At 50.5% G+C, this 24,311-nt stretch overlaps 23 pseudogenes; all 23 read left to right on the forward strand.

The window, feature by feature from the left end:
* The first annotated feature begins 776 nt into the window (after positions 1-776).
* Positions 777-896, forward strand: LOC130350438 (5S ribosomal RNA; annotated as a pseudogene).
* Positions 897-1,981: 1,085 nt separating this feature from the next.
* LOC130330099 (5S ribosomal RNA) lies at positions 1,982-2,101 on the forward strand (annotated as a pseudogene).
* An 82-nt stretch (positions 2,102-2,183) lies between these two features.
* Positions 2,184-2,303, forward strand: LOC130352174 (5S ribosomal RNA; annotated as a pseudogene).
* Positions 2,304-2,575: 272 nt separating this feature from the next.
* On the forward strand, positions 2,576-2,695 carry LOC130350559 (5S ribosomal RNA; annotated as a pseudogene).
* An 884-nt stretch (positions 2,696-3,579) lies between these two features.
* Positions 3,580-3,699, forward strand: LOC130318105 (5S ribosomal RNA; annotated as a pseudogene).
* Positions 3,700-4,589: 890 nt separating this feature from the next.
* LOC130352345 (5S ribosomal RNA) lies at positions 4,590-4,709 on the forward strand (annotated as a pseudogene).
* A 1,851-nt stretch (positions 4,710-6,560) lies between these two features.
* Positions 6,561-6,680, forward strand: LOC130334677 (5S ribosomal RNA; annotated as a pseudogene).
* A 2,475-nt stretch (positions 6,681-9,155) lies between these two features.
* On the forward strand, positions 9,156-9,275 carry LOC130352193 (5S ribosomal RNA; annotated as a pseudogene).
* A 475-nt stretch (positions 9,276-9,750) lies between these two features.
* Positions 9,751-9,870, forward strand: LOC130334915 (5S ribosomal RNA; annotated as a pseudogene).
* Positions 9,871-12,353: 2,483 nt separating this feature from the next.
* Positions 12,354-12,473, forward strand: LOC130336103 (5S ribosomal RNA; annotated as a pseudogene).
* Positions 12,474-12,745: 272 nt separating this feature from the next.
* On the forward strand, positions 12,746-12,865 carry LOC130336418 (5S ribosomal RNA; annotated as a pseudogene).
* An 867-nt stretch (positions 12,866-13,732) lies between these two features.
* On the forward strand, positions 13,733-13,852 carry LOC130347588 (5S ribosomal RNA; annotated as a pseudogene).
* An 82-nt stretch (positions 13,853-13,934) lies between these two features.
* LOC130327503 (5S ribosomal RNA) lies at positions 13,935-14,054 on the forward strand (annotated as a pseudogene).
* Positions 14,055-14,636: 582 nt separating this feature from the next.
* LOC130314696 (5S ribosomal RNA) lies at positions 14,637-14,756 on the forward strand (annotated as a pseudogene).
* A 2,661-nt stretch (positions 14,757-17,417) lies between these two features.
* On the forward strand, positions 17,418-17,537 carry LOC130334688 (5S ribosomal RNA; annotated as a pseudogene).
* An 872-nt stretch (positions 17,538-18,409) lies between these two features.
* Positions 18,410-18,529, forward strand: LOC130347654 (5S ribosomal RNA; annotated as a pseudogene).
* A 676-nt stretch (positions 18,530-19,205) lies between these two features.
* On the forward strand, positions 19,206-19,325 carry LOC130347773 (5S ribosomal RNA; annotated as a pseudogene).
* Positions 19,326-20,985: 1,660 nt separating this feature from the next.
* LOC130352978 (5S ribosomal RNA) lies at positions 20,986-21,105 on the forward strand (annotated as a pseudogene).
* Positions 21,106-21,572: 467 nt separating this feature from the next.
* Positions 21,573-21,692, forward strand: LOC130352296 (5S ribosomal RNA; annotated as a pseudogene).
* Positions 21,693-21,780: 88 nt separating this feature from the next.
* Positions 21,781-21,900, forward strand: LOC130351897 (5S ribosomal RNA; annotated as a pseudogene).
* A 474-nt stretch (positions 21,901-22,374) lies between these two features.
* Positions 22,375-22,494, forward strand: LOC130346620 (5S ribosomal RNA; annotated as a pseudogene).
* An 857-nt stretch (positions 22,495-23,351) lies between these two features.
* Positions 23,352-23,471, forward strand: LOC130320956 (5S ribosomal RNA; annotated as a pseudogene).
* Positions 23,472-23,743: 272 nt separating this feature from the next.
* LOC130318326 (5S ribosomal RNA) lies at positions 23,744-23,863 on the forward strand (annotated as a pseudogene).
* The last annotated feature ends 448 nt before the right edge of the window (positions 23,864-24,311 follow it).

The raw sequence follows: 24,311 nt of genomic DNA on the forward strand, positions 1-24,311 counted from the left end.
TAACGCGCCTGCTCTCGTCAGATCGCAGACTGGTACAGATCTTAGGGCCCGGTAAGTACCGGCATGAGACACTGGCTGGGAATCCCGGCTGCCGTTGACATTTTGCTCTGTTGCCTCCTTCCGTTCCGATTCCGAAAAGGATTTATTGATGCTTAAATGCACAGTATAAAGGGCGAGAAGCTGTAAACGGCCATCCTAAGCTGAACGCGCCTGCTTTCGTCAGATCGCAGACTGCTACCCAGCTTAGGGCCAGGTAAGTACCAGCATGGGAGACTGGCTGGGAATCCCAGGTGTCGTTGACATTTTGTTCTGTTGCCGCCATCCGCTCCGATTCCGAAAAGGATTTATTGATGCTTAAATCCACAGTATACAGGGTGTGAAGGTGTCTACGGCCATCCTAAGCTGAAAGCGCCTGCTCTCGTCAGATTGTAGACTGCTACCCAGCTTAGGGCCCGGTAAGTACCAGCATGGGAGACTGGCTGGGAATCCCAGGTGTTGTTGACATTTTGCTCTGTAGCCGCCTTCCGCTTCGATTCCGAAAAGGATTTATTGATGCTTAAATCCACAGTATACAGGGTGTGAAGCCGTCTTTGTCTATCCTAAGCTGAATGTGCCTGTTCTTGTCAGATTGCAGACTGCTGCCCGGCAAGTACGGGCATGGGAGACTGGCTGGCAATCCAAGGAACTATTGACATTTTGCTCTGTTGCAGCCTTCCTCTCCGATTCCGAAAAGGATTTATTGATGCTTAAATGCACAGTATAAAAAGCATGAAGCTGTCAATGGCCATCCTAAGCTGAACGCGCCTGCTCTCGTCAGATCGCAGATTGCTACCCAGCTTAGGGCCCGGTAAGTACTGGCATGGGAGACTGGCTGGGAATCCCAGGTGCCGTTGACATTTTGCTCTATTGCTGCCCTCCGCTCCGATTCCGAAAATAATTTATTGATGCTTAAATCAACAGTATACAAGGTGTGAAGCTGTCGACGGCCATCCTAAGCTTAACGCGCCTGCTCTCGTCAGATCGCAGACTGGTACAGATCTTAGGGCCCGGTAAGTACCGGCATGAGACACTGGCTGGGAATCCCGGCTGCCGTTGACATTTTGCTCTGTTGCCGCCTTCCGTTCCGATTCCGAAAAGGATTTATTGATGCTTAAATGCACAGTATAAAGTGCGAGAAGCTGTAAACGGCCATCCTAAGCTGAACGCGCCTGCTCTCGTCAGATCGCAGACTGGTACAGATCTTAGGGCCCGGTAAGTACCGGCATGGGACACTGGCTGGGAATCCCGGCTGCCGTTGACATTTTGCTCTGTTGCCGCCTTACGCTCCGATTCCGAAAAGGATTTATTGATGCTTAAATCCACAGTATACAGGGTGTGAAGATGTCTACGGCCATCCTAAGCTGAATGCGCCTGTTCTCGTCAGATCGCAGACTGCTTCCCAGCTTCGGGACGGGTAAGTACCAGCATGGGAGACTGGCTGGGAATCCCGGGTGCAGTTGACATTTTGCTCAGTTTCTGCTCCGATTCCGAAAATTATTTATTGATGCTTAAATCCACAGTATACAAAATGTGAAGCTGTCAACGGCCATCCTAAGCTGAAGGCGCCTGCTCTTGTCAGATCGCAGACTGCTACCCAGCTTAGGGCCCGGTAAGTACCAGCATGGGAGACTGGCTGGGAATCCCAGGTGTTGTTGACATTTTGCTCTGTTGCCGCCTTCCGCTCTGATTCCGAAAATAATTTATTGATGCTTAAATCCACAGTATACAAGGTGTGAAGCTGTCGACGGCCATCCTAAGCTTAACGCGCCTGCTCTCGTCAGATCGCAGACTGGTACAGATCTTAGGGCCCGGTAAGTACCGGCATGAGACACTGGATGGGAATCCCGGCTGCCGTTGACATTTTTCTCTGTTGCCGCCTTCTGTTCCGATTCCGAAAAGGATTTATTGATGCTTAAATGCACAGTATAAAGGGCGAGAAGCTGTCAACGGCCATCCTAAGCTGAACGAGCCTGCTCTCGTCAGATCGCAGACTGCTACACAGCTTAGGGCCCGGTAAGTACCAGCATGGGAGACTGGCTGGGAATCCCAGGTGTCGTTGACATTTTGTTCTGTTGCCGCCTTCCGCTCCGATTCCGAAAAGGATTTATTGATGCTTAAATTCACAGTATACAGGGTGTGAAGATGTCTACGGCCATCCTAAGCTGAATGCGCCTGTTCTCGTCAGATCGCAGACTGCTACCCAGCTTCGGGCCTGGTAAGTACCAGCATGGGAGACTGCCTGGGAATCCCGGCTGCCGTTGACATTTTGCTCTGTAGCCGCCTTCCGCTTCGATTCCGAAAAGGATTTATTGATGCTTAAATCCACAGTATACAGGGTGTGAAGCCGTCTTTGTCTATCCTAAGCTGAATGTGCCTGTTCTTGTCAGATTGCAGACTGCTGCCCGGCAAGTACGGGCATGGGAGACTGGCTGGCAATCCAAGGAACTATTGACATTTTGCTCTGTTGCCGCCTTCCTCTCCGATTCCGAAAAGGATTTATTGATGCTTAAATGCACAGTATAAAAAGCATGAAGCTGTCAATGGCCATCCTAAGCTGAACGCGCCTGCTCTCGTCAGATCGCAGATTGCTACCCAGCTTAGGGCCCGGTAAGTACTGGCATGGGAGACTGGCTGGGAATCCCAGGTGCCGTTGACATTTTGCTCTATTGCTGCCCTCCGCTCCGATTCCGAAAATAATTTATTGATGCTTAAATCAACAGTATACAAGGTGTGAAGCTGTCGACGGCCATCCTAAGCTTAACGCGCCTGCTCTCGTCAGATCGCAGACTGGTACAGATCTTAGGGCCCGGTAAGTACCGGCATGAGACACTGGCTGGGAATCCCGGCTGCCGTTGACATTTTGCTCTGTTGCCGCCTTCCGTTCCGATTCCGAAAATGATTTATTGATGCTTAAATGCACAGTATAAAGGGCGAGAAGCTGTAAACGGCCATCCTAAGCTGAACGCGCCTGCTCTCGTCAGATCGCAGACTGGTACAGATCTTAGGGCCCGGTAAGTACCGGCATGGGACACTGGCTGGGAATCCCGGCTGCCGTTGACATTTTGCTCTGTTGCCGCCTTACGCTCCGATTCCGAAAAGGATTTATTGATGCTTAAATCCACAGTATACAGGGTGTGAAGATGTCTACGGCCATCCTAAGCTGAATGCGCCTGTTCTCGTCAGATCGCAGACTGCTACCCAGCTTAGGGCCCGGTAAGTACCAGCATGGGAGACTGGCTGGGAATCTCAGGTGTTGTTGAAATTTTGCTCTGTAGCTCTGTAGACATTTTGCTCCGATTCCGAAAAGGATTTATTGATGCTTAAATCCACAATATACAAGGCGTGAAGATGTCAACGGCCATCCTAAGCTGAACGCGCCTGCTCTCGTCAGATCGCAGACTGCTGCCCGGCAAGTACGGGCATGGGAGACTTGCTGCCAATCCAAGGTGCTATTGACATTTTGATCTGTTGCCGCCTTCCTCTCCGATTAAAAAAAATATTTATTGATGCTTAAATCCACAGTATACAAGGCGTTAAGATGTCAACGGCCATCCTAAGCTGAACGCGCCTGCTCTCGTCAGATCGCAGACTGCTACCCAGCTTAGGGCCCGGTAAGTACTGGCATGGGAGACTGGCTGGGAATCCCGGGTGCCGTTGATATTTTGCTCTATTGCTGCCTTCTGCTCCGATTCCGAAAAGAATTTATTGATGCTTAAATCCACAGTATACAAGGTGTGAAGCTGTCGACGGCCATCCTAAGCTTAACGCGCCTGCTCTCGTCAGATCGCAGACTGGTACAGATCTTAGGGCCCGGTAAGTACCGGCATGGGACACTGGTTGGGAATCCCGGCTGCCGTTGACATTTTGCTCTGTTGCCGCCTTCCATTCCAATTCCGAAAAGGATTTATTGATGCCTAAATGCACAGTATACAAGGTGTGAAGCTGTCAACGGCCATCCTAAGCTGAACGCGCCTGCTCTCGTCATATCGCAGACTGCTACCCAGCTTAGGGCCCAGTAAGTACCGGCATGGGAGACTGTCTGGGAATCCCGGGTGCAGTTGACATTTTGCTCTGTTGCCACCTTCCGTTCCGATTCCGAAAACGATTTATTGATGCTTAAATCCACAGTATAAAAAGCATAAAGCTGTCAAAGGCCATCCTAAGCTGAACGCGCCTGCTCTCGTCAGATCGCAGACTGCTGCCCAGCTTAGGGCCCGGTAAGTACTGGCATGGGAGACTGGTTGAGAATCCCGGTTGCCGTTGACATTTTGCTCTATTGCTGCCTTCCGCTCCGATTCCGAAAAGGATTTATTGATGCTTAAATGCACAGTATACAAAGTGTGAAGCTGTCAACGGCCATCCTAAGCTTAACGCGCCTGCTCTCGTCAGATCGCAGACTGGTACAGATCTTAGGGCCCGGTAAGTACCGGCATGGGACACTGGCTGGGAATCTCGGCTGCTGTTGACATTTTGCTCTGTTGCCGCCTTCCGTTCCGATTCCGAAAAGGATTTATTGATGCTCAAATGCACAGTATAAAGGGCGAGAAGCTGTCAACGGCCATCCTAAGCTGAACGCGCCTGCTCTCGTCAGATTGCAGACTGCTACCCAGCTTAGGGCCTGGTAAGTACCAGCATGGGAGACTGGATGGGAATCCCAGGTGTCGTTGACATTTTGCTCTGTTGCCGCTTTCCGCTCCGATTCCGAAAAGGATTTATTGATGCTTAAATCCACAGTATACAGGGTGTGAAGATGTCTACGGCCATCCTAAGCTGAATGCGCATGTTCTCGTCAGATCGCAGACTGCTACCCAGCTTCGGGCCTGGTAAGTACCAGCGTGGGAGACTGGCTGGGAATCCCGAGTGCAGTTGACATTTTGCTCTGTTTCTGCTCCGATTCCGAAAATTATTTATTGATGCTTAAATCCACAGTATACAAAGTGTGAAGCTGTCAATGGCCATCCTAAGCTAAATGCGCCTGCTCTCGTCAGATCGCAGACTGCTACCCAGCTTAGGGCCTGGTAAGTACCAGCATGGGGGACTGGCTGGGAATCCCGGGTGCAGTTGACATTTTAATCTGTTGCCGCCTTCCGCTCCGATTCGGAAAAGGATTTATTGATGCTTAAATCCACAATATACAGGGTGTGAAGCTGTCAACGGCCATCCTAAGCCTGAACGTGCCTGCTCTCCTCAGATCGCAGACTGCTGCCCGGCAGTTACCGGCATGGGAGACTGGCTGGCAATCCAAGGTGCCATTGCCATTTTGCTCTGTTGCCGCCTTCCTCTCCGATTAATAAAAATATTTATTGATGCTTAAATCCACAATATACAAGGCGTGAAGCTGTCAACGGCCATCCTAAGCTGAACGCGCCTCCTCTCGTCAGATCGCAGACTGCTACCCAGCTTATGGCCTGGTAAGTACCAGCATGGGAGACTGGCTGGGAATCCCGGGTGCAGTTGACATTTTAATCTGTTGCCGCCTTCCGCTCCGAGTCGGAAAAGGATTTATTGATGCTTAAATGCACAGTATAAAGGGCATGAAGCTGTCAACGGCCATCCTAAGCTGAACGCGCCTACTCTCGTCAGATCGCAGACTGCTACCCAGCTTAGGGCCCGGTAAGTACCAGCATGGGAGACTGGCTGGGAATCCCAGGTGTCGTTGACATTTTGCTCTGTTGCCGCCTTACGCTCCTATTCCGAAAAAGATTTATTGATGCTTAAATCCACAGTATACAGGGTGTGAAGATGTCTACGGCCATCCTAAGCTGAATGCGCCTGTTCTCGACAGATCGCAGACTGCTACCCAGCTTCGGGCCTGGTAAGTACCAGCATGGGAGACTGGCTGGGAATCCCGGGTGCAGTTGACATTCTCCTCCGATTCCGAAAATTATTTATTGATGCTTAAATCCACAGTATACAAAGTGTGAAGCTGTCAACGGCCATCCTAAGCTGAACGCGCCTGCTCTCGTCAGATCGCAGACTGCTACCCAGCTTGGAGCCTGGTAAGTACCAGCATGGGAGACTGGCTGGGAATCCCGGGTGCAGTTGACATTTTAATCTGTTGCCGCCTTCCGTTCCGATTCCGAAAAGGATTTATTGATGCTTAAATGCACAGTATACAAAGTGTGAAGCTGTCAACGGCCATCCTAAGCTGAACGCGCCTGCTCTCGTCAGATCGCAGACTGCTGCCCGGCAGTTACTGGCATGGGAGACTGGCTGGCAATCCAAGGTGCCATTGCCATTTTGCTCTGTTGCCGCCTTCCTCTCCGATTAAAAAAATATTTATTGATGCTTAAATCCACAATATACAAGGCGTGAAGATGTCAACGGCCATCCTAAGCTGAACGCGCCTGCTCTCGTCAGATCGCAGACTGCTACCCAGCTTAGGGCCCAGTAAGTACCGGCATGGGAGACTGGCTGGGAATCCCGGGTGCAGTTGACATTTTGCTCTGTTGCCGCCTTCCGTTCCGATTCCGAAAAGGATTTATTGATGCTTAAATGCACAGTATACAAAGTGTGAAGCTGTCAACGGCCATCCTAAGCTGAACGCGCCTGCTCTCGTCAGATCGCAGACTGCTACCCAGCTTAGGGCCCGGTAAGTACCAGCATGGGAGACTGGCTGGGAATCTCAGGTGTTGTTGACATTTTGCTCTGTAGCTCTGTAGACATTTAGCTCCGATTCCGAAAAGGATTTATTGATGCTTAAATCCACAATATACAGGGTGTGAAGCCGTCTACGGCTATCCTAAGCTGAATGCGCCTGTTCTTGTCAGATCGCAGACTGCTACCCAGCTTAGAGCCTGGTAAGTACCAGCATGGGAGACTGGCTGGGAATCCCTGGTGCAGTTGACATTTTAATCTGTTGCCGCCTTCCCCTCCGATTCGGAAAAGGATTTATTGATGCTTAAATCCACAATATACAGGGTGTGAAGCTGTCAACGGTCATCCTAAGCCTGAACGTGCCTGCTCTCCTCAGATCGCAGACTGCTGCCCGGCAGTTACTGGCATGGGAGACTGGCTGGCAATCCAAGGTGCCATTGACATTTTGCTCCGTTGCCGCCTTCCTCTCCGATTAAAAAAATATTTATTGATGCTTAAATCCACAATATACAAGGCGTGAAGATGTCAACGGCCATCCTAAGCTGAACGCGCCTGCTCTCGTCAGATCGCAGACTGCTACCCAGCTTAGGGCCCAGTAAGTACCGGCATGGGAGACTGGCTGGGAATCCCGGGTGCAGTTGACATTTTGCTCTGTTGCCGCCTTCCGTTCCGATTCCGAAAAGGATTTATTGATGCTTAAATGCACAGTATACAAAGTGTGAAGCTGTCAACGGCCATCCTAAGCTGAACGCGCCTGCTCTCGTCAGATCGCAGACTGCTACCCTGCTTAGGGCCCGGTAAGTACCAGCATGGGAGACTGGCTGGGAATCTCAGGTGTTGTTGACATTTTGCTCTGTAGCTCTGTAGACATTTTGCTCCGATTCCGAAAAGGATTTATTGATGCTTAAATCCACAATATACAGGGTGTGAAGCCGTCTACGGCTATCCTAAGCTGTATGCGCCTGTTCTTGTCAGATCGCAGACTGCTGCCCGGCAAGTACGGGCATGGGAGACTGGCTGGCAATCCAAGGTGCTATTGACATTTTGATCTGTTGCCGCCTTCCTCTCCGATTAAAAAAAATATTTATTGATGCTTAAATCCACAGTATACAAGGCATGAAGATGGCAACGGCCATCCTAAGCTGAACGCGCCTGCTCTCGTCAGATCGCAGACTGCTACCCAGCTTAGGGCCCGGTAAGTACTGGCATGGGAGACTGGCTGGCAATCCCGGGTGCCGTTGATATTTTGCTCTATTGCTGCCTTCCTCTCCGATTCCGAAAAGAATTTATTGATGCTTAAATCCACAGTATACAAGGTGTGAAGCTGTCGACGGCCATCCTAAGCTTAACGCGCCTGCTCTCGTCAGATTGCAGACTGCTACCCAGCTTAGCGCCCGGTAAGTACCAGCATGGGAGACTGGCTGGGAATCCCAGGTGTTGTTGACATTTTGCTCTGTAACCGCCTTCCGCTTCGATTCCAAAAAGGATTTATTGATGCTTAAATCCACAGTATACAGGGTGTGAAGCCTTCTACGGCTATCCTAAGCTGAATGTGCCTGTTCTTGTCAGATCGCAGACTGCTGCCCGGCAAGTACGGGCATGGGAGACTGGCTGGCAATCCAAGGTGCTATTGACATTTTGATCTGTTGCCGCCTTCCTCTCCGATTAAAAAAAATATTTATTGATGCTTAAATCCACAGTATACAAAGAGTGAAGATGTCAACGGCCATCCTAAGCTGAACGCGCCTGTTCTCGTCAGATCGCAGACTGCTACCCAGCTTAGGGCCCGGTAAGTACTGGCATGGGAGACTGGCTGGGAATCCCGTGTGCCGTTGATATTTTGCTCTATTGCTGCCTTACGCTCCGATTCCGAAAATAATTTATTGATGCTTAAATCCACAGTATACAAGGTGTGAAGCTGTCGACGGCCATCCTAAGCTTAACGCGCCTGCTCTCTTCAGATCGCAGACTGGTACAGATCTTAGGGCCCGGTAAGTACCGGCATGGGACACTGGCTGGGAATCCCGGCTGCCGTTGACATTTTGCACTGTTGCCGACTTCCGTTCCAATTCCGAAAAGGATTTATTGATGCCTAAATGCACAGTATAAAGGGCGAGAAGCTGTCAACAGCCATCCTAAGCTGAACGCGCCTGCTCTCGTCAGATCGCAGACTGCTACCCAGCTTAGGGCCCGGTAAGTACCAGCATGGGAGACTGGCTGGGAATCCCAGGTGTCGTTGACATTTTGCTCTGTTGCCGCCTTCCGCTCCGATTCCTAAAAGGAATTATTGATGCTTAAATCCACAGTATACAGGGTGTGAAGATGTCTACGGCCATCCTAAGCTGAATGCGCCTGTTCTCGTCAGATCGCAGACTGCTACCCAGCTTCGGGCCTGGTAAGTACCAGCATAGGAGACTGGCTGGGAATACCGGGTGCAGTTGACATTTTGCTCTGTTTCTGCTCCGATTCCGAAATTTTTTTATTGATGCTTAAATCCACAGTATACAAAGTGTGAAGCTGTCAATGGCCATCCTAAGCTGAACGCGCCTGCTCTCATCAGATCGCAGACTGCTACCCAGCTTAGGGCCTGGTAAGTACCAGCATGGGAGACTGGCTGGGAATCCCGGGTGCAGTTGACATTTTAATCTGTTGCCGCCTTCCGCTTCGATTCGGAAAAGGATTTATTGATGCTTAAATCCACAATATACAGGGTGTGAAGCTGTCAACGGCCATCCTAAGCCTGAACGTGCCTGCTCTCCTCAGATCGCAGACTGCTGCCCGGCAGTTACCGGCATGGGAGACTGGCTGGCAATCCAAGGTGCCATTGACATTTTGCTCTGTTGCCGCCTTCCTCTCCGATTAATAAAAATATTTATTGATGCTTAAATCCACAATATACAAGGCTTGAAGCTGTCAACGGCCATCCTAAGCTGAACGCGCCTGCTCTCGTCAGATCGCAGACTGCTACCCAGCTTAGGGTCTGGTAAGTACCAGCATGGGAGACTGGCTGGGAATCCCGGGTGCAGTTGACATTTTAATCTGTTGCCGCCTTCCGCTCCGAGTCGGAAAAGGATTTATTGATGCTTAAATGCACAGTATAAAGGGCATGAAGCTGTCAACGGCCATCCTAAGCTGAACGCGCCTGCTCTCGTCAGATCGCAGACTGCTACCCAGCTTAGGGCCCGGTAAGTACCAGCATGGGAGACTGGCTGGGAATCCCAGGTGCTATTGACATTTTGATCTGTTGCCGCCTTCCTCTCCGATTAAAAAAAATATTTATTGATGCTTAAATCCACAGTATACAAGGCATGAAGATGTCAACGGCCATCCTAAGCTGAACGCGCCTGCTCTCGTCAGATCGCAGACTTCTACCCAGCTTAGGGCCCGGTAAGTACTGGCATGGGAGACTGGCTGGCAATCCCGGGTGCCGTTGATATTTTGCTCTATTGCTGCCTTCGGCTCCGATTCCGAAAATAATTTATTGATGCTTAAATCCACAGTATACAAGGCGTGAAGATGTCAACGGCCATCCTAAGCTGAACGCGCCTGCTCTCGTCAGATCGCAGACTGCTACCCAGCTTAGGGCCCGGTAAGTAACGGCATGGGAGACTGGCTGGGAATCCCGGGTGCAGTTGAAATTTTAATCTGTTGCCGCCTTCAGCTCCGATTCGGAAAAGGATTTATTGATGCTTAAATCCACAATACACAGGCTGTGATGCTGTCTACGGCCATCCTAAGCCTGAACGTGCCTGCTCTCCTCAGATCGCAGACTGCTGCCCAGCAGTTACCGGCATGGGAGACTGGCTGGCAATCCAAGGTGCCATTGACATTTTGCTCTGTTGCCGCCTTCCACTTCGATTAATAAAAATATTTATTGATGCTTAAATCCACAATATACAAGGCGTGAAGATGTCAACGGCCATCCTAAGCTGAACGCGTCTGCTCTCGTCAGATCGCAGACTGCTACCCAGCTTAGGGCCCAGTAAGTACCGGCATGGGAGACTGGCTGGGAATCCCGGGTGCAGTTGACATTATGCTCTGTTGCCGCCTTCCGTTCCGATTCCGAAAAGGATTTATTGATGCTTAAATGCACAGTATAAAAAGCATGAAGCTGTCAATGGCCATCCTAAGCTGAACTCGCCTGCTCTCGTCAGATCGCAGACTGCTACCCAGCTTAGGGCCCAGTAAGTACCGGCATGGGAGACTGGCTGGGAATCCCGGGTGCAGATGACATTTTGCTCTGTTGCCGCCTTCCGTTCCGATTCCGAAAAGGATTTATTGATGCTTAAATGCACAGTATAAAAATCATGAAGCTGTCAATGGCCATCCTAAGCTGAACGCGCCTGCTCTCGTCAGATCGCAGACTGCTACCCAGCTTAGGGCCCAGTAAGTACCGGCATGGGAGACTGGCTGGGAATCCCGGGTGCAGTTGACATTATGCTCTGTTGCCGCCTTCCGTTCCGATTTCGAAAAGGATTTATTGATGCTTAAATCCACAATATACAGGGTGTGACGCTGTCAACGGCCATCCTAAGCCTGAACGTGCCTGCTCTCCTCATATCGCAGACTGCTGCCCGGCAGTTACCGTCATGAGAGACTGACTGGCAATCCAAGGTGCCATTGACATTTTGCTCTATTGCCGCCTTCCTTTCCGATTAAAAAAATATTTATTGATGCTTAAATCCACAATATACAAGGTGTGAAGATGTCAACGGCCATCCTAAGCTGAACGCGCCTGCTCTCGTCAGATCGCAGACTGCTACCCAGCTTAGGGCCCAGTAAGTACCGGCATGGGAGACTGGCTGGGAAGCCCGGGTGCAGTTTACATTTTGCTTTGTTGCCGCCTTCCTTTCCGATTCCGAAAAGGATTTATTGATGCTTAAATGCACAGTATAAAAAGCATGAAGCTGTCAATGGCCATCCTAAGCTGAACGCGCCTGCTCTCATCAGATCGCAGACTGCTACCCAGCTTAGGGCCCGGTAAGTACTGGCATGGGAGACTGGCTGGGAATCCCGGTTGACATTTTGCTCTATTGCTGCCTTCCGCTCCGATTCCGAAAATAATTTATTGATGCTTAAATCCACAGTATACAAGGTGTGAAGCTGTCGACAGCCATCCTAAGCTTAACGCGCCTGCTCTCGTCAGATCGCAGACTGGTACAGATCTTAGAGCCCGGTAAGTACCGGCATGGGACACTGGCTGGGAATCCCGGGTGCAGTTGACATTTTAATCTGTTGCCGCCTTCCGCTCCGATTCGGAAAAGGATTTATTGATGCTTAAATGCACAGTATAAAGGGCGTGAAGCTGTTAACGGACATCCTAAGCTGAACGCGCCTGCTCTCGTCAGATCGCAGACTGCTACCCAGCTTAGGGCCCGGTAAGTACCAGCATGGGAGACTGGCTGGGAATCTCAGGTGTTGTTGACATTTTGCTCTGTAGCTCTGTAGACATTTTGCTCCGATTCCGAAAAGGATTTAATGATGCTTAAATCCACAATATACAAGGCGTGAAGATGTCAACGGCCATCCTAAGCTGAACGCGCCTGCTCTCGTCAGATCGCAGACTGCTACCCAGCTTAGGGCCCAGTAAGTACCGGCATGGGAGACTGGCTGGGAATCCCGGGTGCAGTTGACATTTTGCTCTGTTGCCACCTTCCGCTCCGATTCAGAAAATGATTTATTGATGCTTAAATGCACAGTATAAAGGGCGTGAAGCTGTCAACGGCCATCCTAAGCTGAACGTGCCTGCTCTCGTCAGATCGCAGACTGCTACTCAGCTTAGGGCCCGGTAAGTACCAGCATGGGAGACTGGCTGGGAATCCCAGGTGTTGTTGACATTTTGCTCTGTAGCCGCCTTCCGCTCCGATTCCGAAAAGGATTTATTGATGCTTAAATCCACAGTATACAGCGTGTGAAGCCGTCTGCGGCTATCCTAAGCTGAATGTGCCTGTTCTTGTCAGATCGCAGACTGCTGCCCGGCAAGTATGGGCATGGGAGACTGGCTGGCAATCCAAGGTGCTATTGACATTTTGCTCTGTTGCCGCCTTCCTCTCCGATTCCGAATAGGATTTATTGATGCTTAAATGCACAGTATAAAAAGCATGAAGCTGTCAATGGCCATCCTAAGCTGAACGCGCCTGCTCTCGTCAGATCGCAGACTGCTACCCAGCTTAGGGCCCGGTATGTACTGGCATGGGAGACTGGCTGGGAATCCCGGGTGCCATTGACATTTTGCTCTATTGCTGCCTTCCGCTCCGATTCCGAAAATAATTTATTGATGCTTAAATCCACAGTATACAAGGTGTGAAGCTGTCGACGGCCATCCTAAGCTTAACGCGCCTGCTCTCGTCAGATCGCAGACTGGTACAGATCTTAGGGCCCGGTAAGTACCGGCATGAGACACTGGCTGGGAATCCCAGGTGTCGTTGACATTCTGTTCTGTTGCGGCCTTCCGCTCCGATTCCGAAAAGGATTTATTGATGCTTAAATCCACAATATACAGGGTGTGAAGCTGTCAACGGCCATCCTAAGCCTAAACGTGCCTGCTCTCCTCAGATCGCAGACTGCTGCCCGGCAGTTACCGGCATGGGAGACTGGCTGGCAATCCAAGGTGCCATTGACATTTTGCTCTGTTGCCGCCTTCCTCTCCGATTAATAAAAATATTTATTGATGCTTAAATCCACAATATACAAGGTGTGAAGATGTCAACGGCCATCCTAAGCTGAACTCGCCTGCTCTCGTCAGATTGCAGACTGCTACCCAGCTTAGGGCCCGGTAAGTACCAGCATGGGAGACTGGCTGGGAATCCCAGGTGTTGTTGACATTTTGCTCTGTAGCCGCCTTCCGCTCCGATTCCGAAAAGGATTTATTGATGCTTAAATCCACAGTATACAGGGTGTGAAGCCGTCTACGGCTATCCTAAGCTGAATGTGCCTGTTCTTGTCAGATCGCAGACTGCTGCCCGGCAAGTACGGGCATGGGAGACTGGCTGGCAATCCAAGGTGCTATTGACATTTTGCTCTGTTGCCGCCTTCCTCTCCGATTCCGAAAAGGATTTATTGATGCTTAAATGCACGGTATAAAAAGCATGAAGCTGTCAATGGCCATCCTAAGCTGAACGCGCCTGCTCTCGTCAGATCGCAGACTGCTACCCAGCTTAGGGCCCGGTAAGTACTGGCATGGGAGACTGGCTGGGAATCCCGGGTGCCGTCGACATTTTGCTCTATTTCTGCCTTCCGCTCCGATTTCGAAAAGAATTTATTGATGCTTAAATCCACAGTATAAAGGGCGAGAAGCTATCAACGGCCATCCTAAGCTGAACGCACCTGCTCTCGTCAGATCGCAGACTGCTACCCAGCTTAGGGCCCGGTAAGTACCAGCATGGGAGACTGGCTGGGAATCCCAGGTGTTGTTGACATTTTGCTCTGTAGCCGCCTTGCAAACTGCTACCCAGTTTAGGGCCCGGTAAGTACTGGCATGGGAGACTGGCTGGGAATCCCAGGTGCCGTTGACACTTTGCTCTATTGCTGCCCTCCGCTCCGATTCCGAAAATAATTTATTGATGCTTAAATTCACAGTATACAGGGTGTGAAGCTGTCGATGGCCATCCTAAGCTTAACGCGCCTGCTCTCGTCAGATCGCAAACTGGTACAGATCTTAGGGCCCGGTAAGTACCGGCATGGGACACTGGCTGGGAATCCCGTCTGCTGTTGACATTTTGCTCTGTTGCCGCCTTACGTTCCGATTCCGAAAAGGATTTATTGATGCTTAAATGCACAGTATAAAGGGCGAGAAGCTATCAACGGCCATCCTAAGCTGAACGCACCTGCTCTCGTCAGATCGCAGACTGCTACCCAGCTTAGGGCCTGGTAAGTACCAGCATGGGAGACCGGCTGGGAATCCCGGGTGCATTTGACATTTTAATCTGTTGCCGCCTTCCGCTCAGATTCGGAAAAGGATTTATTGATGCTTAAATGCACAGTATAAAGGGCGCGAAGCTGTCAACGGCCATCCTAAGCTGAACGCGCCTGCTCTCGTCAGATCGCAGACTGCTACCCAGCTTAGGGCCCGGTAAGTACCAGCATGGGAGACTGGCTGGGAATCCCAGGTGTCGTTGACATTTTGCTCTGTTGCCGCCTTACGCTCCTATTCCGAAAAAGATCTATTGATGCTTAACTCCACAGTATACAGGGTGTGAAGATGTCTACGGCCATCCTAAGCTGAATGCGCCTGTTCTCGTCAGATCGCAGACTGCTACCCAGCTTCGGGCCTGGTAAGTACCAGCATGGGAGACTGGCTGGGAATCCCGGGTGCAGTTGACATTCTGCTCCGATTCCGAAAATTATTTATTGATGCTTAAATCCACAGTATACAAAGTGTGAAGCTGTCAACGGCCATCCTAAGCTGAACGCGCCTGCTCTCGTCAGATCGCAGACTGCTACCCAGCTTGGAGCCTGGTAAGTACCAGCATGGGAGACTGGCTGGGAATCCCGGGTGCAGTTAACATTTTAATCTGTTGCCGCCTTCCCCTCCGATTCGGAAAAGGATTTATTGATGCTTAAATCCACAATATACAGGGTGTGAAGCTGTCAACGGCCATCCTAAGCCTGAACGTGCCTGCTCTCCTCAGATCGCAGACTGCTGCCCGGCAGTTACTGGAATGGGAGACTGGCTGGCAATCCAAGGTGCCATTGACATTTTGCTCTGTTGCCGCCTTCCTCTCCGATTAAAAAAAAGTTATTGATGCTTAAATCCACAATATACAAGGTGTGAAGATGTCAACGGCCATCCTAAGCTGAACGCGCCTGCTCTCGTCAGATCGCAGACTGCTACCCAGCTTAGGGCCCAGTAAGTACCGGCTTGGGAGACTGGCTGGGAATGCCGGGTGCAGTTGACATTTTGCTCTGTTGCCGCCTTCCGTTCCGATTGCGAAAAGGATTTATTGATGCTTAAATGCACAGTATACAAAGTGTGAAGCTGTCAACGGCCATCCTAAGCTGAACGCGCCTGCTCTCGTCAGATCGCAGACTGCTACCCATCTTAGGGCCCGGTAAGTACCAGCATGGGAGACTGGCTGGGAATCTCAGGTGTTGTTGACATTTTGCTCTGTAGCTCTGTAGACATTTTGCTCCGATTCCGAAAAGGATTTATTGATGCTTAAATCCACAATATACAGGGTGTGAAGCCGTCTACGGCTATCCTAAGCTGAATGCGCCTGTTCTTGTCAGATCGCAGACTGCTACCCAGCTTAGAGCCTGGTAAGTACCAGCATGGGAGACTGGCTGGGAATCCCGGGTGCAGTTGACATTTTAATCTGTTGCCGCCTTCCCCTCCGATTCGGAAAAGGATTTATTGATGCTTAAATCCACAATATACAGGGTGTGAAGCTGTCAACGGCCATCCTAAGCCTGAACGTGCCTGTTCTCCTCAGATCGCAGACTGCTACCCAGCTTAGGGCCCGGTAAGTAACGGCATGGGAGACTGGCTGGGAATCCCGGGAGCAGTTGAAATTTTAATCTGTTGCCGCCTTCTGCTCCGATTCGGAAAAGGATTTATTGATGCTTAAATCCACAATACACAGGGTGTGAAGCTGTCAACGGCCATCCTAAGCCTGAACGTGCCTGCTCTCCTCAGATCGCAGACTGCTGCCCAGCAGTTACCGGCATGGGAGACTGGCTGGCAATCCAAGGTGCCATTGACATTTTGCTCTGTTGCCGCCTTCCACTTCGATTAATAAAAATATTTATTGATGCTTAAATCCACAATATACAAGGCGTGAAGATGTCAACGGCCATCCTAAGCTGAACGCGCCTGCTCTCGTCAGATCGCAGACTGCTACCCAGCTTAGGGCCCAGTAAGTACCGACATGGGAGACTGGCTGGGAATCCCGGGTGCAGTTGACATTATGCTCTGTTGCCGCCTTCCGTTCCGATTCCGAAAAGGATTTATTGATGCTTAAATGCACAGTATAAAAAGCATGAAGCTGTCAATGGCCATCCTAAGCTGAACTCGCCTGCTCTCGTCAGATCGCAGACTGCTACCCAGCTTAGGGCCCAGTAAGTACCGGCATGGGAGACTGGCTGGGAATCCCGGGTGCAGATGACATTTTGCTCTGTTGCCGCCTTCCGTTCCGATTCCGAAAAGGATTTATTGATGCTTAAATGCACAGTATAAAAATCATGAAGCTGTCAATGGCCATCCTAAGCTGAACGCGCCTGCTCTCGTCAGATCGCAGACTGCTACCCAGCTTAGGGCCCAGTAAGTACCGGCATGGGAGACTGGCTGGGAATCCCGGGTGCAGTTGACATTATGCTCTGTTGCCGCCTTCCGTTCCGATTTCGAAAAGGATTTATTGATGCTTAAATCCACAATATACAGGGTGTGACGCTGTCAACGGCCATCCTAAGCCTGAACGTGCCTGCTCTCCTCAGATCGCAGACTGCTGCCCGGCAGTTACCGTCATGAGAGACTGGCTGGCAATCCAAGGTGCCATTGACATTTTGCTCTATTGCCGCCTTCCTTTCCGATTAAAAAAATATTTATTGATGCTTAAATCCACAATATACAAGGTGTGAAGATGTCAACGGCCATCCTAAGCTGAACGCGCCTGCTCTCGTCAGATCGCAGACTGCTACCCAGCTTAGGGCCCAGTAAGTACCGGCATGGGAGACTGGCTGGGAATCCCGGGTGCAGTTGACATTTTGCTCTGTTGCCGCCTTCCGTTCCGATTCCGAAAAGGATTTATTGATGCTTAAATGCACAGTATACAAAGTGTGAAGCTGTCAACGGCCATCCTAAGCTGAACGCGCCTGCTCTCGTCAGATCGCAGACTGCTACCCAGCTTAGGGCCCGGTAAGTACCAGCATGGGAGACTGGCTGGGAATCTCAGGTGTTGTTGACATTTTGCTCTGTAGCTCTGTAGACATTTTGCTCCGATTCCGAAAAGGATTTATTGATGCTTAAATCCACAATATACAGGGTGTGAAGCCGTCTACGGCTATCCTAAGCTGAATGTGCCTGTTCTTGTCAGATCGCAGACTGCTGCCCGGCAAGTACGGGCATGGGAGACTGGCTGGCAATCCAAGGTGCTATTGACATTTTGATCTGTTGCCGCCTTCCTCTCCGATTAAAAAAAATATTTATTGATGCTTAAATCCACAGTATACAAGGCATGAAGATGTCAACGGCCATCCTAAGCTGAACGCGCCTGCTCTCGTCAGATCGCAGACTGCTACCCAGCTTAGGGCCCGGTAAGTACTGGCATGGGAGACTGGCTGGCAATCCCGGGTGCCGTTGATATTTTGCTCTATTGCTGCCTTCGGCTCCGATTCCGAAAAGAATTTATTGATGCTTAAATCCACAGTATACAAGGTGTGAAGCTGTCGACGGCCATCCTAAGCTTAACGCGCCTGCTCTCGTCAGATTGCCTACTGCTACCCAGCTTAGGGCCCGGTAAGTACCAGCATTAGAGACTGGCTGGGAATCCCAGGTGTTGTTGACATTTTGCTCTGTAACCGCCTTCCGCTTCGATTCCAAAAAGGATTTATTGATGCTTAAATCCACAGTATACAGGGTGTGAAGCCTTCTACGGCTATCCTAAGCTGAATGTGCCTGTTCTTGTCAGATCGCAGACTGCGGCCCGGCAAGTACGGGCATGGGAGACTGGCTGGCAATCCAAGGTGCTATTGACATTTTGCTCTGTTGCCGCCTTCCTCTCCGATTCCGAAAAGGATTTATTGATGCTTAAATGCACAGTATAAAAAGCATGAAGCTGTCAATGGCCATCCTAAGCTGAACGCGCCTGCTCTCGTCAGATCGCAGACTGCTACCCAGCTTAGGGCCCGGTAAGTACTGGCATGGGAGACTGGCTGGGAATCCCAGGTGCCGTTGACATTTTGCTCTATTGCTGCCTTCCGCTCATATTAAAAAAAATATTTATTGATGCTTAAATCCACAGTATACAAGTCATGAAGATGTCAACGGCCATCCTAAGCTGAACGCGCCTGCTCTCGTCAGATTGCAGACTGCTACCCAGCTTAGGGCCCGGTAAGTACTGGCATGGGAGACTGGCTGGCAATCCCGGGTGCCGTTGATATTTTGCTCTATTGCTGCCTTCGGCTCCGATTCCGAAAAGAATTTATTGATGCTTAAATCCACAGTATACAAGGTGTGAAGCTGTCGACGGCCATCCTAAGCTTAACGCGCCTGCTCTCGTCAGATTGCAGACTGCTACCCAGCTTAGGGCCCGGTAAGTACCAGCATGGGAGACTGGCTGGGAATCCCAGGTGTTGTTGACATTTTGCTCTGTAACCGCCTTCCGCTTCGATTCCAAAAAGGATTTATTGATGCTTAAATCCACAGTATACAGGGTGTGAAGCCTTCTACGGCTATCCTAAGCTGAATGTGCCTGTTCTTGTCAGATCGCAGACTGCTGCCCGGCAAGTACGGGCATGGGAGACTGGCTGGCAATCCAAGGTGCTATTGACATTTTGCTCTGTTGCCGCCTTCCTCTCCGATTCCGAAAAGGATTTATTGATGCTTAAATGCACAGTATAAAAAGCATGAAGCTGTCAATGGCCATCCTAAGCTGAACGCGCCTGCTCTCGTCAGATCGCAGACTGCTACCCAGCTTAGGGCCCGGTAAGTACTGGCATGGGAGACTGGCTGGGAATCCCAGGTGCCGTTGACATTTTGCTCTATTGCTTCCTTCCGCTCCGATTCCGAAAATAATTTATTGATGCTTAAATCCACAGTATACAAGGTGTGAAGCTGTTGACGGCCATCCTAAGCTTAACGCGCCTGCTCTTGTCAGATCGCAGACTGGTACAGATCTTAGGGCCCGGTAAGTACCGGCATGGGACACTGGCTGGGAATCCCGGCTGCCGTTGACATTTTGCTCTGTTGCCGCCTTCCGTTCCGATTCCGAAAAGGATTTATTGATGCTTAAATGCACAGTATAATGGGCGAGAAGCTGTCAACGGCCATCCTAAGCTGAATGCACCTGTTCTCGTCAAATCGCAGACTGCTACCCAGCTTCGGGCCTGGTAAGTACCAGCATGGGAGACTGGCTGGGAATCCCGGGTGCAGTTGACATTTTGCTCTGTTTCTGCTCCGATTCCGAAAATTATTTATTGATGCTTAAATCCACAGTATACAAATTGTGAAGCTGTCAACGGTCATCCTAAGCTGAACGCGCCTGCTCTCTTCAGATCGCAGACTGCTACCCAGCTTAGGGTCTGGTAAGTACCAGCATGGGAGACTGGCTGGGAATCCCGGGTGCAGTTGACATTTTAATCTGTTGCCGCCTTCCGCTCCTATTCGGAAAAAGGATTTATTGATGCTTAAATACACAATACACAGGGTGTGAAGCTGTCAACGGCCATCCTAAGCTGAATGTGCCTGTTCTCAGACTGCTACCCAGCTTCTGGCCTGGTAAGTACCAGCATGGGAGACTGGCTGGGAATCCCGGGTGCAGTTGACATTTTGCTCTGTTTCTGCTCCGATTCCGAAAATTATTTATTGATGCTTAAATCCACAGTATACAAAGTGTGAAGCTGTCAACGGCCATCCTAAGCTGCACGCTTTCTCTCGTCAGATCACAGACTGCTACCCAGCTTAGGGCCTGGTAAGTACCAGCATGGTAGACTGTCTGGAATCCCGGGTGCAGTTGACATTTTAATCTGTTGCCGCCTTCCGCTCCGATTCGGAAAAGGATTTATTCATGCTTAAATCCACAATATACAGGGTGTGAAGCTGTCAACGGCCATCCTAAGCTGAACATGTCTGCTCTCCTCAGATCGCAGACTGCTGCCCGGCAGATACCGGCGTGGGAGACTGGCTGGCAAGCCAAGGTGCCATTGACATTTTGCTCTGTTGCCGCCTTCCTCTCCGATTAATAAAAATATTTATTGATGCTTAAATCCACAGTATACAAAGTGTGAAGCTGTTAACGGCCATCCTAAGCTGAACGCGCCTGCTCTCGTCAGAGCGCAGACTGCTACCCAGCTTAGGGCCTGGTAAGTACCAGCATGGGAGACTGGCTGGGAATCCCGGGTGCAGTTAACATTTTAATCTGTTGCCGCCTTCCGCTCCGATTCGGAAAAGGATTTATTGATGCTTAAATGCACAGTATAAAGGGCGTGAAGCTGTCAACGGCCATCCTAAGCTGAACGCGCCTGCTCTCGTCAGATCGCAGACTGGTACAGATCTTAGGGCCCGGTAAGTACCGGCATGGGACACTGGCTGGGAATCCCGGCTGCCGTTGACATTTTGCTCTGTTGCCGCCTTCCGTTCCGATCCCGAAAAGGATTTATTGATGCTTAAATGCACAGTATAAAGGGCGAGAAGCTGTCAACGGCCATCCTAAGCTGAACGCGCCTGTTCTCGTCAGATTGCAGACTGCTAACCAGCTTAGGGCCCGGTAAGTACCAGCATGGGAGACTGGCTGGGAATCCCAGGTGTCATTGACATTTTGCTCTGTTGCCGCCTTACGCTCTGATTCCGAAAAGGATTTATTGATGCTTAAATCCACAGTATACAGGGTGTGAAGATGTCTACGGCCATCCTAAGCTGAATGCGCCTGTTCTCGTCAGATCGCAGACTGCTGCCCAGCTTCGGGCCTGGTAAGTACCAGCATGGGAGACTGGCTGGGAATCCCGAGTGCAGTTGACATTTTGCTCCGATTCCGAAAATTATTTATTGATGCTTAAATCCACAGTATACAAAGTGTGAAGCTGTCAACAGCCATCCTAAGCTGAACGTGCCTGCTCTCGTCAGATCGCAGACTCCTACCCAGCTTAGGGCCTGGTAAGTACAAGCATGGGAGACTGGCTTGAATCCTGGGTGCAGTTGACATTTTAATCTGTTGCCGCCTTCCGCTCCGATTCGGAAAAGGATTTATTGATGCTTAAATCCACAATATACAACGCATGAAGATGTCAACGGCCATCCTAAGCTGAACGCGCCTGCTCTCGTCAGATTGCAGACTGCTACCCAGCTTAGGGCCCGGTAAGTACTGGCATGGGAGACTGGCTGGGAATCCCGGTTGCCGTTGACATTTTGCTCTGTTGCCGCCTTCCGTTCCGGTTCCGATTCCGAAAAGGATTTATTGATGCTTAAATGCACAGTATACAAAGTGTGAAGCTGTCAACGGCCATCCTAAGCTGAACGCGCCTGCTCTCGTCAGATCGCAGACTGCTACCCAGCTTAGGGCCTGGTAAGTACCAGCATGGGAGACTGGCTGGGAATCCCGGGTGCAGTTGACATTTTAATCTGTTGCTGCCTTCCGCTCCGATTCGGAAAAGGATTTATTGATGCTTAAATGCACAGTATAAAGGGCATGAAGCTGTCAACGGCCATCCTAAGCTGAACGCGCCTGCTCTCGTCAGATCGCAGACTGCTACCCAGCTTAGGGCCCAGTAAGTACCAGCATGGGAGACTGGCTGGGAATCCCAGGTGTTGTTGACATTTTGCTCTGTAGCCGCCTTCCGCTCCGATTCCGAAAAGGATTTATTGATGCTTAAATCCACAGTATACACGGTGTGAAGCCGTCTACGGCTATCCTAAGCTGAATGTGCCTGTTCTTGTCAGATCGCAGACTACTGCCCGGCAAGTACGGGCATGGGAGACTGGCTGGCAATCCAAGGTGCTATTGACATTTTGCTCTGTTGCCGCCTTCCTCTCCGATTCCGAAAAGGATTTATTGATGCTTAAATGCACAGTATAAAAAGCATGAAGCTGTCAATGGCCATCCTAAGCTGAACGCGCCTGCTCTTGTCAGAACGCAGACTGCTACCCAGCTTAGGGCCCGGTAAGTACTGGCATGGGAGACTGGCTGGGAATCCCGGGTGCCGTTGACATTTTGCTTTATTGATGCTTAAATCCACAGTATACAAGGTGTGAAGCTGTCGACGGCCATTCTAAGCTTAACGCGCCTGCTCTTGTCAGATCGCAGACTGGTACAGATCTTAGGGCCCGGTAAGTACCGGCATGGGACACTGGCTGGGAATCCCGGCTGCCGTTGACATTTTGCTCTGTTGCCGCCTTCCGTTTCCGTTTCCGATTCCGAAAAGGATTTATTGATGCTTAAATGCACAGTATAAAGGGCAAGAAGCTGTCAACGGCCATCCTAAGCTGAACGTGCCTGTTCTCGTCAGATCGCAGACTGCTACCCAGTTTAGGGCCCGGAAAGTACCAGCATGGGAGACTGGCTGGGAATCCCAGGTGTCGTTGACATTTTGCTCTGTTGCCGCCTTCCGCTCCGATTCCGAAAAGGATTTATTGATGCTTAAATCCACAGTATACAGGGTGTGAAGATGTCTACGACCATCCTAAGCTGAATGCGCCTGTTCTCGTCAGATCGCAGGCTCCTACCCAGCATCGGGGCTGGTAAGTACCAGCATGGGAGACTGGCTGGGAATCCCGGGTGCAGTTGACATTTTGCTCTGTTTCTGCTCCGATTCCGAAAATTATTTATTGATGCTTAAATCCACAGTATACACAGTATACAAAGTGTGAAGCTGTCAACGGCCATCCTAAGCTGAACGCGCCTGCTCTCGTCAGATCGCAGACTGCTACCCAGCTTAGGGCCCGGTAAGTACCAGCATGGGAGACTGGCTGGGAATCCCTGCTGCCGTTGACATTTTGCTATGTTTCTGCTCCGATTCCGAAAATTATTTATTGATGCTTAAATGCACAGTATACAAAGTGTGAAGCTGTCAACGGCCATCCTAAGCTGAACGCGCCTGCTCTCGTCAGATCGCAGACTGCTACCCAGCTTAGGGCCCGGTAAGTACCAGCATGGGAGACTGGCTGGGAATCCCAGGTGTTGTTGACATTTTGCTCTGTAGCCGCCTTCCGCTCCGATTCCGAAAATTATTTATTGATGCTTAAATCCACAGTACACAGGGTGTGAAGCCGTCTACGGCTATCCTAAGCTGAATGTGCCTGTTCTTGTCAGATCGCAGACTGCTGCCCGGCAAGTACCGGCATGGGAGACTGGCTAGCAATCCAAGGTGCTATTGACATTTTGCTCTGTTGCCGCCTTCCTCTCCGATTCCGAAAAGGATTTATTGATGCTTAAATGCACAGTATAAAGGGGAAGAAGCTGTCAACGGCCATCCTAAGCTGAACGTGCCTGCTCTCGTCAGATCGCAGACTGCTACCCAGCTTAGGGCCCGGTAAGTACTGGCATGGGAGACTGGCTGGGAATCCCGGGTGCCGTTGACATTTTGCTTTATTGATGCTTAAATGCACAGTATAAAAATCGTGAAGCTGTCAATGGCCATCCTAAGCTTAACGCGCCTGCTCTTGTCAGATCGCAGACTGGTACAGATCTTAGGGCCCGGTAAGTACCGGCATGGGACACTGGCTGGGAATCCCGGCTGCCGTTGACATTTTGCTCTGTTGCCGCCTTCCGTTTCCGTTTCCGATTCCGAAAAGGATTTATTGATGCTTAAATGCACAGTATAAAGGGCAAGAAGCTGTCAACGGCCATCCTAAGCTGAACGTGCCTGCTCTCGTCAGTTCGCAGACTGCTACCCAGTTTAGGGCCCGGAAAGTACCAGCATGGGAGACTGGCTGGGAATCCCAGGTGTCGTTGACATTTTGCTCTGTTGCCGCCTTCCGCTACGATTCCGAAAAGGATTTATTGATGCTTAAATCCACAGTATACAGG

The sequence above is a fragment of the Hyla sarda genome, chromosome 1 (genome assembly GCF_029499605.1).
Source record: "Hyla sarda isolate aHylSar1 chromosome 1, aHylSar1.hap1, whole genome shotgun sequence".
In the NCBI taxonomy this organism is placed as follows: Eukaryota; Metazoa; Chordata; class Amphibia; order Anura; family Hylidae; genus Hyla; species Hyla sarda.